At 38.1% G+C, this 13,681-nt stretch overlaps 3 long non-coding RNA genes across 6 annotated transcripts; 2 read left to right on the forward strand and 1 right to left on the reverse strand.

The window, feature by feature from the left end:
* The first annotated feature begins 516 nt into the window (after positions 1–516).
* LOC123719768 lies at positions 517–2,005 on the forward strand. Its single transcript, XR_006755867.1, has 3 exons — positions 517–1,263; positions 1,344–1,718; positions 1,946–2,005. It is a non-coding gene; the product is annotated as an uncharacterized LOC123719768 (long non-coding RNA).
* Positions 2,006–2,412: 407 nt separating this feature from the next.
* Positions 2,413–5,665, reverse strand: LOC123719767. 3 transcript variants are annotated; one of them, XR_006755864.1, is made up of 4 exons: positions 5,180–5,665; positions 4,653–4,789; positions 4,379–4,503; positions 2,413–2,517 (listed from the first exon to the last, which is right to left on the reverse strand). It is a non-coding gene; the product is annotated as an uncharacterized LOC123719767 (long non-coding RNA). The 3 variants fall into 3 exon arrangements; XR_006755865.1 differs by having other exon boundaries at positions 4,405–4,503; positions 5,180–5,664; XR_006755866.1 differs by lacking the exon at positions 4,379–4,503 and having other exon boundaries at positions 5,180–5,663.
* A 30-nt stretch (positions 5,666–5,695) lies between these two features.
* LOC123719766 lies at positions 5,696–8,039 on the forward strand. 2 transcript variants are annotated; one of them, XR_006755862.1, is made up of 5 exons: positions 5,696–5,779; positions 5,932–6,166; positions 6,375–6,630; positions 7,075–7,257; positions 7,694–8,039. It is a non-coding gene; the product is annotated as an uncharacterized LOC123719766 (long non-coding RNA). The 2 variants fall into 2 exon arrangements; XR_006755863.1 differs by having other exon boundaries at positions 5,698–5,822.
* Positions 8,040–13,681: the final 5,642 nt, after the last annotated feature.

Consider the following 13,681-nt stretch of genomic DNA (forward strand, 5'->3'; position numbering starts at 1 on the left):
AATTTCATGTAAATCTGTCATTTTAAATTTAATCATTAAATATATTTTAAAACTGTTTATTGTATTTACATTAGCACTCACTATTACCAAATCATCAACATAAAGTACCACATATATATTTTTCTGTATATCTCCTTTATTTAGTATATAAATACATCTATCTACTGATGAATTCTGAAAACCCTCCCGCCTAAGAGACTGTTCAAAAATTTCAAACCAGTATCTAGCGGCTTGCTTTAGCCCATATAATGCTTTATTTAATTTACACACATAACCATTTTTGCAAGACACCCCTTCTGGAACTTTCATATATATTTCTTCCTGTAGTACCCCATTTAGAAATGCAGTTTTTACGTCCATGTGATGTACAAGTAAATTATATTGATTAGCAAAAGCAATAATAAATCTAAAACTAGCTATTCTTGCAACAGGTGCAAAAGTCTCATTATAGTCTATGAGATATTCCTGGCTAAAAGCCCTAGCAACGAGTCGAGCTTTATAGCGTAAAGGCTTTCCGAATTCATCATTTTTTATATTAAACATCCATTTGCAATCTATAATATTTTTGTTATCTGGCCGTGGTACTAAAGTCCATGTTTTATTTAAAAATAGAGAATTTAATTGCACCTTCCCAATGAACTCTATCGTCTCGTGTTTTAATCTCTTGAAACGAATTTGGTATTTTACACAAAATTGAACTAGCACACATAAGGTTATCATCGATTTCTTTATAAGAAATAGGGGGACGACTTTAAGCCTATCACTCCTACGTGGTTCAATACAACTGGTTGTGTCCTCATTATTTACGACCACTGAAAGATCATCAGAATGTGCATTTGGTTGTTCAAATTCGACGATGTCATGGTTAGTTTTGCGAATTTTCTGAGGAACTTCATAATCATCAGATTTACAGGTATCTGATTTATATCTGTCAGTTTTTTGAGACTTTATTGACTTTGAAATGTTGTCAATGTTAACATTATCATGAGAATTTACTATATTCTCTTCAGGTCGCAACGCAGGCCTGGATTGAAGTAATTTGTCTCATCTACTATGACATCTCTGACAGTAATAAATTTTTCGCATTTAGGATTCCAAACTTTATAACCGTTTGGTTCGTATCCCACAAGAATACCTTTCCATGACTTAACATCGAATTTTGTCTTATATAACTTATCATGCACATAAACTGTTGAACCAAAAAAATTTAAATATTTTATTTGTTGTTTTTTGTTATGCCACATTTACGAATTCAATCATCATGTAAGTAATTTATATATTATTTAACATTGTACATTATAGTATGAAGTTGTAATAATTTTAAGCAGCATTATTTTCTTTAGGTGACGTAATTGGTGAATAATATTGTAATTGAAAAGGATATTTCTCTTTAAATGTACAAGCTGTGTGTGATGCAGAAATAAAATATATTAATGTTGTTCCCCATGGCCTGGTGCCGCTCATGATGCAACAACTTTTGTAAACTCAGTTCTACAAGTTAATTCAAATTTATTGATAAGAAGGTAGAACTTGATAAATGTGCCAACTAAATTAACAGGTATATTTGTTTATAGCTTAATATCGTACAGGTCTACTGAGAAATCACTGGATGGTTGTTAATAGTGCTTACTCAAATATACCTTATTCATTAACACCATTTCTCTGACTGACCAGAGATATGATGAAGTACACATTAAGAATAGGAATACTATAGAGAGGTAAATATATAGTATAATTTAGAGTATTAATAATTATACTATGTCAAAAAGTTGCAAGATATGTGACCCAAATGAAACATGATGTAAGGTTAAAATATTTGTCTTTTTCGGAAAATTTGGAGTATGGAAATGTCGCTTTAACATTGTATTTATTACTAGCTTAAGTTCAAGCTATTGTTATTGCCACAGCTGTTATGCAAAATATTTGTAAGGATTATAATTTGTAGATATACCGGCAGAAGTTTTAGTTCCAACACTTGATACAGTTTCAAGTCAAGAAGTTAATGAAGGAAATCAAGACGTAACTGAAAGAACAAGCTTTATTTATTATTTTGGAAAATTAATATATTCTTCTTAATTCTAGCAGAAACAAACATGTTGTATTTAAATGTCCTTTTGTACATATAAAATACTAGTACTTATTTTTCTTAGAAGAAAGTTAGTTAAAATTTTAATAAGTTATGTCGTTAATCTACCTATAAAATTAAATTATTATTTATCATAACCATGTAATGTAATGAAATATTAGGAAAAATAAATAAAACATAACATAATATAAAATTTATTTCATTATACTCTTATATATTACTAATATGTAATCCAATGTTATAAACAAATGTTATAAATGTAAACCAATGAAAATGTTAAAACCATCAACTTCAACTTCAACGAACATTAAAAAAAACAGAACTGGTACAATTGGTTCAGGCTTTGTATAGTTATGCGCTTACCTACACATTCTGCGATTCATTTTTTATATTATAGATGACACTGATGACAAAGGCACTCTTCTCGGTTGCTGGAATGAGAGATAAGTTTCATTAGGTTAGAAAATTATGGTTCCCGAAACTAAGAGCCTTCTGAAAAGCGGTCACCACGTTCGAGTAGTCCACAGGAAAACAAATATGATGCCAAACTCATTGCCGTTAATAATTTTTCCTAACGTTTTAAATATGATAGCAAACGATGGAAAGCCATTAAATAAATTGACCAGGAAACCGTGTAAGCCTTCGCCCCATCGCCAAAGTTCTTTAGTAATTTTAGTAAGATGAGGAAATTGAATTGAATCACTATACATTTCTTAACAAAAGTCAACCGATTTAATTTAATTTATAGGTTGGTCTGACGCACGATACCATTGTAAGTCCGGTAAAACTATCAATGGTTAAAATATTTACTCTTCGTGTAAAACCAGCCATATTCTGCTGCTGGACAGGCAGAGGTAGGCACGTAAGCCATCTAATTGTGCGAGATTTTGAAAAATTTGTTTATTATTATCATATTAACAGATTTAAGTTCTACATTTTATTATATACCCAAGAATTTACAAGAATTTCATTACTCTTTTCAGTATTTACAATAAATCCTTTAGCTTCAAGAAGTGTTCTAGCGTCCTGAATATTTTGTAAACATTCAGTGTAGCTGGAGGACATAAACTTAATATTTCTTGTGTTAGCTTCTAATATTAATTTAATTATTCTAAATTCTAAACATTTTTATGAAACATATTCTTAAGAATCTTGCTACAAGTGCGCATGTGCAATAGTTACTCATTTGACTCGTTCGGTTGTTTACGAGTTGTTACGAATTGACTCGACCATTTTCCCGAAGTGGGATGGTCGAGTCGGAGGAGGGAGTTGTGATTATAAAAGAGGTTGTGACACATGCGCAGGGGCCACTTTCGCTTCCGACCGCCGACCCGTGCGGATGTCTGCTCCAGTGCTCTCTCCGTGTGAGTCATCAGTGCTGTAGTGCCATCTCGCTCGCTCCGTGTGAGTCATCGCCGCTTGCCAGTGCGCACGCGCTGTCCGACCGCTGCCTTGCTGCCTGCTGCCCTCTCATTGGTCAGTCCGATCGCTGCCTTGCTGCCTGCCGCCCTCTCATTGGTCGCTTCGCTTCAATTTATGAACGCGGGTTTACCTGCGGCCCTCAGATAGCCACCTAACGGTGCCAAACGGTTATCTGTCGGTTAACGCCTTGTGCGGGAGTGTTTTTGTTGTAATTTATAGATTGTTCGAATTTGCTTTGTTCAGTCTCTGAATATAGTTTACTTTTAGGAACATCGCTGACCAAGAAAAAGGTATTTTATAACCTTTTATCCACGATAATAGAGTTGTATCACAAGTAATAAGTGAATAACATTCTTTGATAAACTACCAGTGAGCGCGAGGTGGCGCGCGCGGCGCTGGACGCGACTGCCTATAGTAGGCTGTGAGCAAGCTCCTTCATCCTGGATTCCCCTTTTGCCTATGATTAAATTCTTTTTGACCTTCTTTGTCCTTTTCTGATTTTGATGCGAGCTTGTAGTCAACTAATCGCTTACTGAATAGGTACTTGTATACCTATGTTCCTTGAAGTTGTTCTTTTAGATCTTTTAAGGCTATATAGAATAAAGTTGTGTCGTGTGACTGAGTCTTGGTATTGTGTGTCACATTGGAATCCGTATCCATAAGTAATTTTAATAGGTACACATTTCTTGTTTCCGCAGACAAGAACACTGTGAGTGGCCTCTGCTAAACAAGAAGTAGCTGTAGCATTTGGTTTCATTTGAAACCTGCGTCCTATATTAATCCTGTTTGAGATTGCGGTCTTTTCCTCTGGGTTCAAATTGGGTGCATTGATTAGAATACTTAGATAAAAGTTGTAAAGTGTAAGCTTACTGCAAGATCAAACTGTATGTCTTCACCTGGAGTATTAGACTTTGATGGATCTTCTCCCGATACCTGCAGCAGTTCATTGTCTCATCCAGCGACAAGTGGTCGTTAGGGCGGCGGCCGTGCGTTACCTGTTACGCGACGCTTTTGGTTATGTACGCCTTCGTTCGAGGATACATTACAACTGGATTTACACACGTGTAGTTACAATTTCAATCAAATGAAAACTGAGGGTAGTATTAAAGTCTCAAAGCTCAATGTATAATAGAACTTCACTTACAGGTAAGTCATATTGACGATTTTGTGTTGTACTTTGCCAAAACATGGTAGGGAAAATACTCAAAATGCGGTATACCATCAAAAGAAGATTCTTCCTTATCCTTGCATAGGTTCCCTCTTCCGTCCGAGAATGGGCCTCTGAAGTAAGTAGATCGGTTAATCTTTCCAATATGGACCGTCGATATTTGAGGTTTTAGAGGGGCGGGGAGGGGGTTGACGGCTACTTCGGAGCTTTTATATATACTCTAGGGGTAGGGCAGACAAGACCATGTGGATAGTGGGGTGCTCTGATTCGGTTTTGGGTACTTTTTTGATATTAAAAAAGTACAGGATAATACAGAATTAGATAATACAGAAAGTTACAAACAATGAAAAAAATATTTTCAGCTATAAATTTCATTTTAAAATCCACAACAGACCTTATGCAATCCAACTTTTTCAAAATTCCAGTAAGCAATTTTTTTTTTTTTTTTACTAATGATTTATTATTTTATAACCTGACCTGAAATAACATAAATCAAAACTTACTTTAACTCATCCGAGTAAGGATTAAGCCTTCTGCCAGATGACCTAGTAAGTCTGGGCATCGCAGCAAATTCCTCGCCAGGACTAGTCAGCCCACTAGGACCAGCAACCGGTTCGTCAAGGATCGGCGCAGAAGAGGAGGCCGTGACAAGCGGCTAATTTGAGTCCAACACTTGCACTTCACTTAACTCTTCAAACAATGGGCTTCGGAGACGCCATGGTAGTCAAACGTTGTAAGTTTATAGGAGTACGTAAAACGATTTCTACTGCAAGGGTGACAAACGATGACTGGACGCCATTAAACAAAATGAATGGCTTAAAAACAAATTTAGTGATCACCAAAAAGTATCGATACCCGAGTAGTATCGATATTTTCAATAACTTTTGTACTATCTACAAAACAAATATGGGCATTTAAACCGATGATCCATATTAGAAAGTTTAATGTCGATACCAGAGTAGTATCGATACTTTGAAAATTTTCGGAACCCTACACTAAGTGATTGACGTTTGACATCAATTATTTGTCAAATATATTTTGTAATTGCGTGTTGTTACTTACCAATTTGTGTGAAAAGTTTTAATAAATGTATCTCATGAACCGTAAGTTTGCGCAACCTAAATCTTTGCAAAACTCTTTCTTTTAGTGAGTACTATCTACAAAAAAATGGGCATTTAAATCGACGGTCCATATTGGAAAGATTATCCAAAACAGCTTCACTATTAACTATGTCTAATGAAAACTTTATTTTTAGTGTTAAAGTTTGGGCTAAATTTTGTTTTCCTAATGGTGATGGGACATCCATTGAATCATTAAAAACAGTGAATGCCCAGCATAGGATACTATGTGAAAATCATTTGAATGAATCTTCATTTACCAGCAGCGATAGGAAAAGACTTAACAAGTTAGATTAAGAGTGAATAGAGGAGGATATAGACCAATTAAAAAACAAACATTGTAGTCCATATAGAGCAAGTTATGACATCCAAGTGAGTATTTACATTCATATTCTACCTAAGTCAAATAGACAAATTTTTATAGTCATGCTTTTTTACATAGAGGTAGGTAGGCAGTACATTTCTGACACACATCTAGGTGATATATGGATGATTAAAAGTTTTCTATTTTCTCCATCCACTTATTGGATTTGTTATCTTTTTCGAATTTTTTATTCAATTATTTTTGTATATTTTCCAGGAACCATCAACTAGCAAAGGTATTTTGTAGGACTTGGACGTGAAAAAGTTCAGTGAACTTACACCTCAAAAGCAAACGCTGTCTAAGAGATGCAGAAAAACGTAAAACTCAATGCTAAGGCCGTACTAGTGTGATAGCAAACCATAGTCGAACTTTCATGTTTATCGGTGTTCGAAAATGCTGGAAACAGCCAATAGCATTTTACTTCTCAGGAGATTGTGACACAGCAGACAAGTCAGCAGCTCTTGTCGAGGAGGTAACCACTTCTTTAGAATATTATACAAAATGTGGTTGAATATTAATTTTTACAAATTTACATTGGCTTGTTTGCTTGAGTGCATGTTTAAAGATTTAATTTTTTTTAAACGGTATTTCCAATTTACACTAGATATACAAATAAACAGAAAACTAAACATAGGTTGGTATAATAATTTAATTAATTGAACAGCGGAAAGATATTAAAACTTTTTTATGACTTATTTATCCATTGAACCATGACCATCCATTGACTTATTTATCCGCTAGTGGCCTTTGGCAATTATTTCCCTGCATCAAGTAGTTGTTAGTATTGCCTTATTGCCTAATTAAAATAACTAATAATTGATGTACCTCTGCTGTACCATATTTATTTTCTTATTGCCGCTTGACCTGTGATTGGTTAAAATTGTTTTGAGAATAAGATCATAACCTTCCATTGCAGGTACAGTAAAGTGGAGCCACATAGAGGAGTTTTATAATAAAGATCGCGAGAATCCCAACCGTGTTTGCTCCAGCTTTAACCCAGCACCACTTACAACCAGTACAGAATGGCAAACAGAAAATCAAAGAGCGCCTAGCAGATCAAATTTTAAGCCATTCGGTTGCAGTTGGAATATTTGCCAAAGTAAGTTTCAAAATTTTATTGAAAAGTACTTCCGTCCGCGATGGCCTCCTAAACTACTTAACCGATTTTAAATTAAATTGGCACACCGTGAGCGGTCTGGTCCAACTTAAGAGATAGGGTAGCTTAGATCTTTAATTATAGTCGCAATTTTATTTTATTGCAAATTATTTGTCTATAATTAATTGACAGTCACAATTATTCGACTGAATTGAGTAAGTGATCAATAGATGGCACTGCTATGGTAAACCGACAAACGTGTCATATAAGCTACAATTCAATATCATGATTACCACGTGTTATTGAGGCTAAAGTATGAACTTTTTTAATTTTTGGTGTTAGCCAACCACGTGTTACTTAGACCGAAGTGTAAATCAAATTCAAATCTAAAACCACATTCTATGGCAGCTAGTAATTATATAATTTATTTTACCTTCAGATGAATGATGACAAGACGCCCCTGGAACAACTGTCGCTGGACAAGCTTTTCGACTGAACGGAGATTCGACCGACAGGAAAGAGGTATAAACACTTATTATAATAATACTTGACATCTGTAATTGTGGATGTGATCCAAACCCCACGTCGGTCCAATTAAAAACTAGCTTAGGCAATTAGTAGCAGCGTTTTTAATACGCTGAAATTATTATTCTTCGAAGACACTAAACCTAGCTGCGCAACTGAATATCCCTGTAACAGCCAGGTGGAACCTCCAACCTCCCAGGGAAATTAAGTGGCATCGCCGACTCAGCTACGCCTACGTCTGGCTATGCTCTCGGGGTGTAACTCCCATGATTTAGTTAATCGTTATGAAACGAATAACTGTATGTAGAAGAGAGTGCCTGCGTCTGGCTATGCTCTCGGAGTGTAACTCCCATGATTTAGTTAATCGTTATGAAACGAATAACTGTATGTAGAAGAGAGTGCCTGCGTCTGGCTATGCTCTCGGAGTGTAACTCCCATGATTTAGTTAATCGTTATGAAACGAATAACTGTATGTTGAAGAGAGTGCCTGCGTCTGGCTATGCTCTCGGAGTGTAACTCCCATGATTTAGTTAATCGTTATGAAACGAATAACTGTATGTAGAAGAGAGTGCCTGCGTCTGGCTATGCTCTCGGAGTGTAACTCCCATGATTTAGTTAATCGTTATGAAACGAATAACTGTATGTTGAAGAGAGTGCCTGCGTCTGGCTATGCTCTCGGAGTGTAACTCCCATGATTTAGTTAATCGTTATGAAACGAATAACTGTATGAAGAAGAGAGTGCCTGCGTCTGGCTATGCTCTCGGAGTGTAACTCCCATGATTTAGTTAATCGTTATGAAACGAATAACTGTATGTAGAAGAGAGTGCCTGCGTCTGGCTATGCTCTCGGAGTGTAACTCCCATGATTTAGTTAATCGTTATGAAACGAATAACTGTATGAAGAAGAGAGTGCCTGCGTCTGGCTATGCTCTCGGAGTGTAACTCCCATGATTAAGTTAATCGTTATGAAACGAATAACTGTATGTAGAAGAGAGTGCCTGCGTCTGGCTATGCTCTCGGAGTGTAACTCCCATGATTTAGTTAATCGTTATGAAACGAATAACTGTATGTTGAAGAGAGTGCCTGCGTCTGGCTATGCTCTCGGAGTGTAACTCCCATGATTTAGTTAATCGTTATGAAACGAATAACTGTATGTTGAAGAGAGTGCCTGCGTCTGGCTATGCTCTCGGAGTGTAACTCCCATGATTTAGTTAATCGTTATGAAACGAATAACTGTATGTAGAAGAGAGTGCCTGCGTCTGGCTATGCTCTCGGAGTGTAACTCCCATGATTTAGTTAATCGTTATGAAACGAATAACTGTATGTTGAAGAGAGTGCCTGCGTCTGGCTATGCTCTCGGAGTGTAACTCCCATGATTTAGTTAATCGTTATGAAACGAATAACTGTATGTTGAAGAGAGTGCCTGCGTCTGGCTATGCTCTCGGAGTGTAACTCCCATGATTTAGTTAATCGTTATGAAACGAATAACTGTATGTTGAAGAGAGTGCCTGCGTCTGGCTATGCTCTCGGAGTGTAACTCCCATGATTTAGTTAATCGTTATGAAACGAATAACTGTATGTTGAAGAGAGTGCCTGCGTCTGGCTATGCTCTCGGAGTGTAACTCCCATGATTTAGTTAATCGTTATGAAACGAATAACTGTATGTAGAAGAGAGTGCCTACGTCTGGCTATGTATGCTCTCGGAGTGTAACTCCCATGATTTAGTTAATCGTTATGAAACGAATAACTGTATGTTGAAGAGAGTGCCTGCGTCTGGCTATGCTCTCGGAGTGTAACTCCCATGATTTAGTTAATCGTTATGAAACGAATAACTGTATGTTGAAGAGAGTGCCTGCGTCTGGCTATGCTCTCGGAGTGTAACTCCCATGATTTAGTTAATCGTTATGAAACGAATAACTGTATGTTGAAGAGAGTGCCTGCGTCTGGCTATGCTCTCGGAGTGTAACTCCCATGATTTAGTTAATCGTTATGAAACGAATAACTGTATGTTGAAGAGAGTGCCTGCGTCTGGCTATGCTCTCGGAGTGTAACTCCCATGATTTAGTTAATCGTTATGAAACGAATAACTGTATGTTGAAGAGAGTGCCTGCGTCTGGCTATGCTCTCGGAGTGTAACTCCCATGATTTAGTTAATCGTTATGAAACGAATAACTGTATGTAGAAGAGAGTGCCTGCGTCTGGCTATGCTCTCGGAGTGTAACTCCCATGATTTAGTTAATCGTTATGAAACGAATAACTGTATGTTGAAGAGAGTGCCTGCGTCTGGCTATGCTCTCGGAGTGTAACTCCCATGATTTAGTTAATCGTTATGAAACGAATAACTGTATGTTGAAGAGAGTGCCTGCGTCTGGCTATGCTCTCGGAGTGTAACTCCCATGATTTAGTTAATCGTTATGAAACGAATAACTGTATGTAGAAGAGAGTGCCTGCGTCTGGCTATGCTCTCGGAGTGTAACTCCCATGATTTAGTTAATCGTTATGAAACGAATAACTGTATGTTGAAGAGAGTGCCTGCGTCTGGCTATGCTCTCGGAGTGTAACTCCCATGATTTAGTTAATCGTTATGAAACGAATAACTGTATGTTGAAGAGAGTGCCTGCGTCTGGCTATGCTCTCGGAGTGTAACTCCCATGATTTAGTTAATCGTTATGAAACGAATAACTGTATGTAGAAGAGAGTGCCTGCGTCTGGCTATGCTCTCGGAGTGTAACTCCCATGATTTAGTTAATCGTTATGAAACGAATAACTGTATGTTGAAGAGAGTGCCTGCGTCTGGCTATGCTCTCGGAGTGTAACTCCCATGATTTAGTTAATCGTTATGAAACGAATAACTGTATGAAGAAGAGAGTGCCTGCGTCTGGCTATGCTCTCGGGGTGTAACTCCCATGATTTAGTTAATCGTTATGAAACGAATAACTGTATGTTGAAGAGAGTGCCTGCGTCTGGCTATGCTCTCGGAGTGTAACTCCCATGATTTAGTTAATCGTTATGAAACGAATAACTGTATGTTGAAGAGAGTGCCTGCGTCTGGCTATGCTCTCGGAGTGTAACTCCCATGATTTAGTTAATCGTTATGAAACGAATAACTGTATGTTGAAGAGAGTGCCTGCGTCTGGCTATGCTCTCGGAGTGTAACTCCCATGATTTAGTTAATCGTTATGAAACGAATAACTGTATGAAGAAGAGAGTGCCTGCGTCTGGCTATGCTCTCGGGGTGTAACTCCCATGATTTAGTTAATCGTTATGAAACGAATAACTGTATGTTGAAGAGAGTGCCTGCGTCTGGCTATGCTCTCGGAGTGTAACTCCCATGATTTAGTTAATCGTTATGAAACGAATAACTGTATGTTGAAGAGAGTGCCTGCGTCTGGCTATGCTCTCGGAGTGTAACTCCCATGATTTAGTTAATCGTTATGAAACGAATAACTGTATGTAGAAGAGAGTGCCTGCGTCTGGCTATGCTCTCGGAGTGTAACTCCCATGATTTAGTTAATCGTTATGAAACGAATAACTGTATGTTGAAGAGAGTGCCTGCGTCTGGCTATGCTCTCGGAGTGTAACTCCCATGATTTAGTTAATCGTTATGAAACGAATAACTGTATGAAGAAGAGAGTGCCTGCGTCTGGCTATGCTCTCGGGGTGTAACTCCCATGATTTAGTTAATCGTTATGAAACGAATAACTGTATGTTGAAGAGAGTGCCTGCGTCTGGCTATGCTCTCGGAGTGTAACTCCCATGATTTAGTTAATCGTTATGAAACGAATAACTGTATGTTGAAGAGAGTGCCTGCGTCTGGCTATGCTCTCGGAGTGTAACTCCCATGATTTAGTTAATCGTTATGAAACGAATAACTGTATGTTGAAGAGAGTGCCTGCGTCTGGCTATGCTCTCGGAGTGTAACTCCCATGATTTAGTTAATCGTTATGAAACGAATAACTGTATGTAGAAGAGAGTGCCTGCGTCTGGCTATGCTCTCGGAGTGTAACTCCCATGATTTAGTTAATCGTTATGAAACGAATAACTGTATGTTGAAGAGAGTGCCTGCGTCTGGCTATGCTCTCGGAGTGTAACTCCCATGATTTAGTTAATCGTTATGAAACGAATAACTGTATGTAGAAGAGAGTGCCTGCGTCTGGCTATGCTCTCGGAGTGTAACTCCCATGATTTAGTTAATCGTTATGAAACGAATAACTGTATGTTGAAGAGAGTGCCTGCGTCTGGCTATGCTCTCGGAGTGTAACTCCCATGATTTAGTTAATCGTTATGAAACGAATAACTGTATGTAGAAGAGAGTGCCTGCGTCTGGCTATGCTCTCGGAGTGTAACTCCCATGATTTAGTTAATCGTTATGAAACGAATAACTGTATGTAGAAGAGAGTGCCTGCGTCTGGCTATGCTCTCGGAGTGTAACTCCCATGATTTAGTTAATCGTTATGAAACGAATAACTGTAGAAGAGAGTGCCTGCGTCTGGCTATGCTCTCGGAGTGTAACTCCCATGATTTAGTTAATCGTTATGAAACGAATAACTGTATGTAGAAGAGAGTGCCTACGTCTGGCTATGTATGCTCGGAGTGTAACTCCCATGATTTAGTTAATCGTTATGAAACGAATAACTGTATGTTGAAGAGAGTGCCTGCGTCTGGCTATGCTCTCGGAGTGTAACTCCCATGATTTAGTTAATCGTTATGAAACGAATAACTGTATGTTGAAGAGAGTGCCTGCGTCTGGCTATGCTCTCGGAGTGTAACTCCCATGATTTAGTTAATCGTTATGAAACGAATAACTGTATGTTGAAGAGAGTGCCTGCGTCTGGCTATGCTCTCGGAGTGTAACTCCCATGATTTAGTTAATCGTTATGAAACGAATAACTGTATGTTGAAGAGAGTGCCTGCGTCTGGCTATGCTCTCGGAGTGTAACTCCCATGATTTAGTTAATCGTTATGAAACGAATAACTGTATGTTGAAGAGAGTGCCTGCGTCTGGCTATGCTCTCGGAGTGTAACTCCCATGATTTAGTTAATCGTTATGAAACGAATAACTGTATGTAGAAGAGAGTGCCTGCGTCTGGCTATGCTCTCGGAGTGTAACTCCCATAATTTAGTTAATCGTTATGAAACGAATAACTGTATGTTGAAGAGAGTGCCTGCGTCTGGCTATGCTCTCGGAGTGTAACTCCCATGATTTAGTTAATCGTTATGAAACGAATAACTGTATGTTGAAGAGAGTGCCTGCGTCTGGCTATGCTCTCGGAGTGTAACTCCCATGATTTAGTTAATCGTTATGAAACGAATAACTGTATGTTGAAGAGAGTGCCTGCGTCTGGCTATGCTCTCGGAGTGTAACTCCCATGATTTAGTTAATCGTTATGAAACGAATAACTGTATGTTGAAGAGAGTGCCTGCGTCTGGCTATGCTCTCGGAGTGTAACTCCCATGATTTAGTTAATCGTTATGAAACGAATAACTGTATGTTGAAGAGAGTGCCTGCGTCTGGCTATGCTCTCGGAGTGTAACTCCCATGATTTAGTTAATCGTTATGAAACGAATAACTGTATGTAGAAGAGAGTGCCTGCGTCTGGCTATGCTCTCGGAGTGTAACTCCCATGATTTAGTTAATCGTTATGAAACGAATAACTGTATGTTGAAGAGAGTGCCTGCGTCTGGCTATGCTCTCGGAGTGTAACTCCCATGATTTAGTTAATCGTTATGAAACGAATAACTGTATGTTGAAGAGAGTGCCTGCGTCTGGCTATGCTCTCGGAGTGTAACTCCCATGATTTAGTTAATCGTTATGAAACGAATAACTGTATGTAGAAGAGAGTGCCTGCGTCTGGCTATGCTCTCGGAGTGTAACTCCCATGATTTAGTTAATCGTTATGAAA

Source organism: Pieris brassicae, unplaced genomic scaffold, assembly GCF_905147105.1.
Source record: "Pieris brassicae unplaced genomic scaffold, ilPieBrab1.1, whole genome shotgun sequence".
In the NCBI taxonomy this organism is placed as follows: Eukaryota; Metazoa; Arthropoda; class Insecta; order Lepidoptera; family Pieridae; genus Pieris; species Pieris brassicae.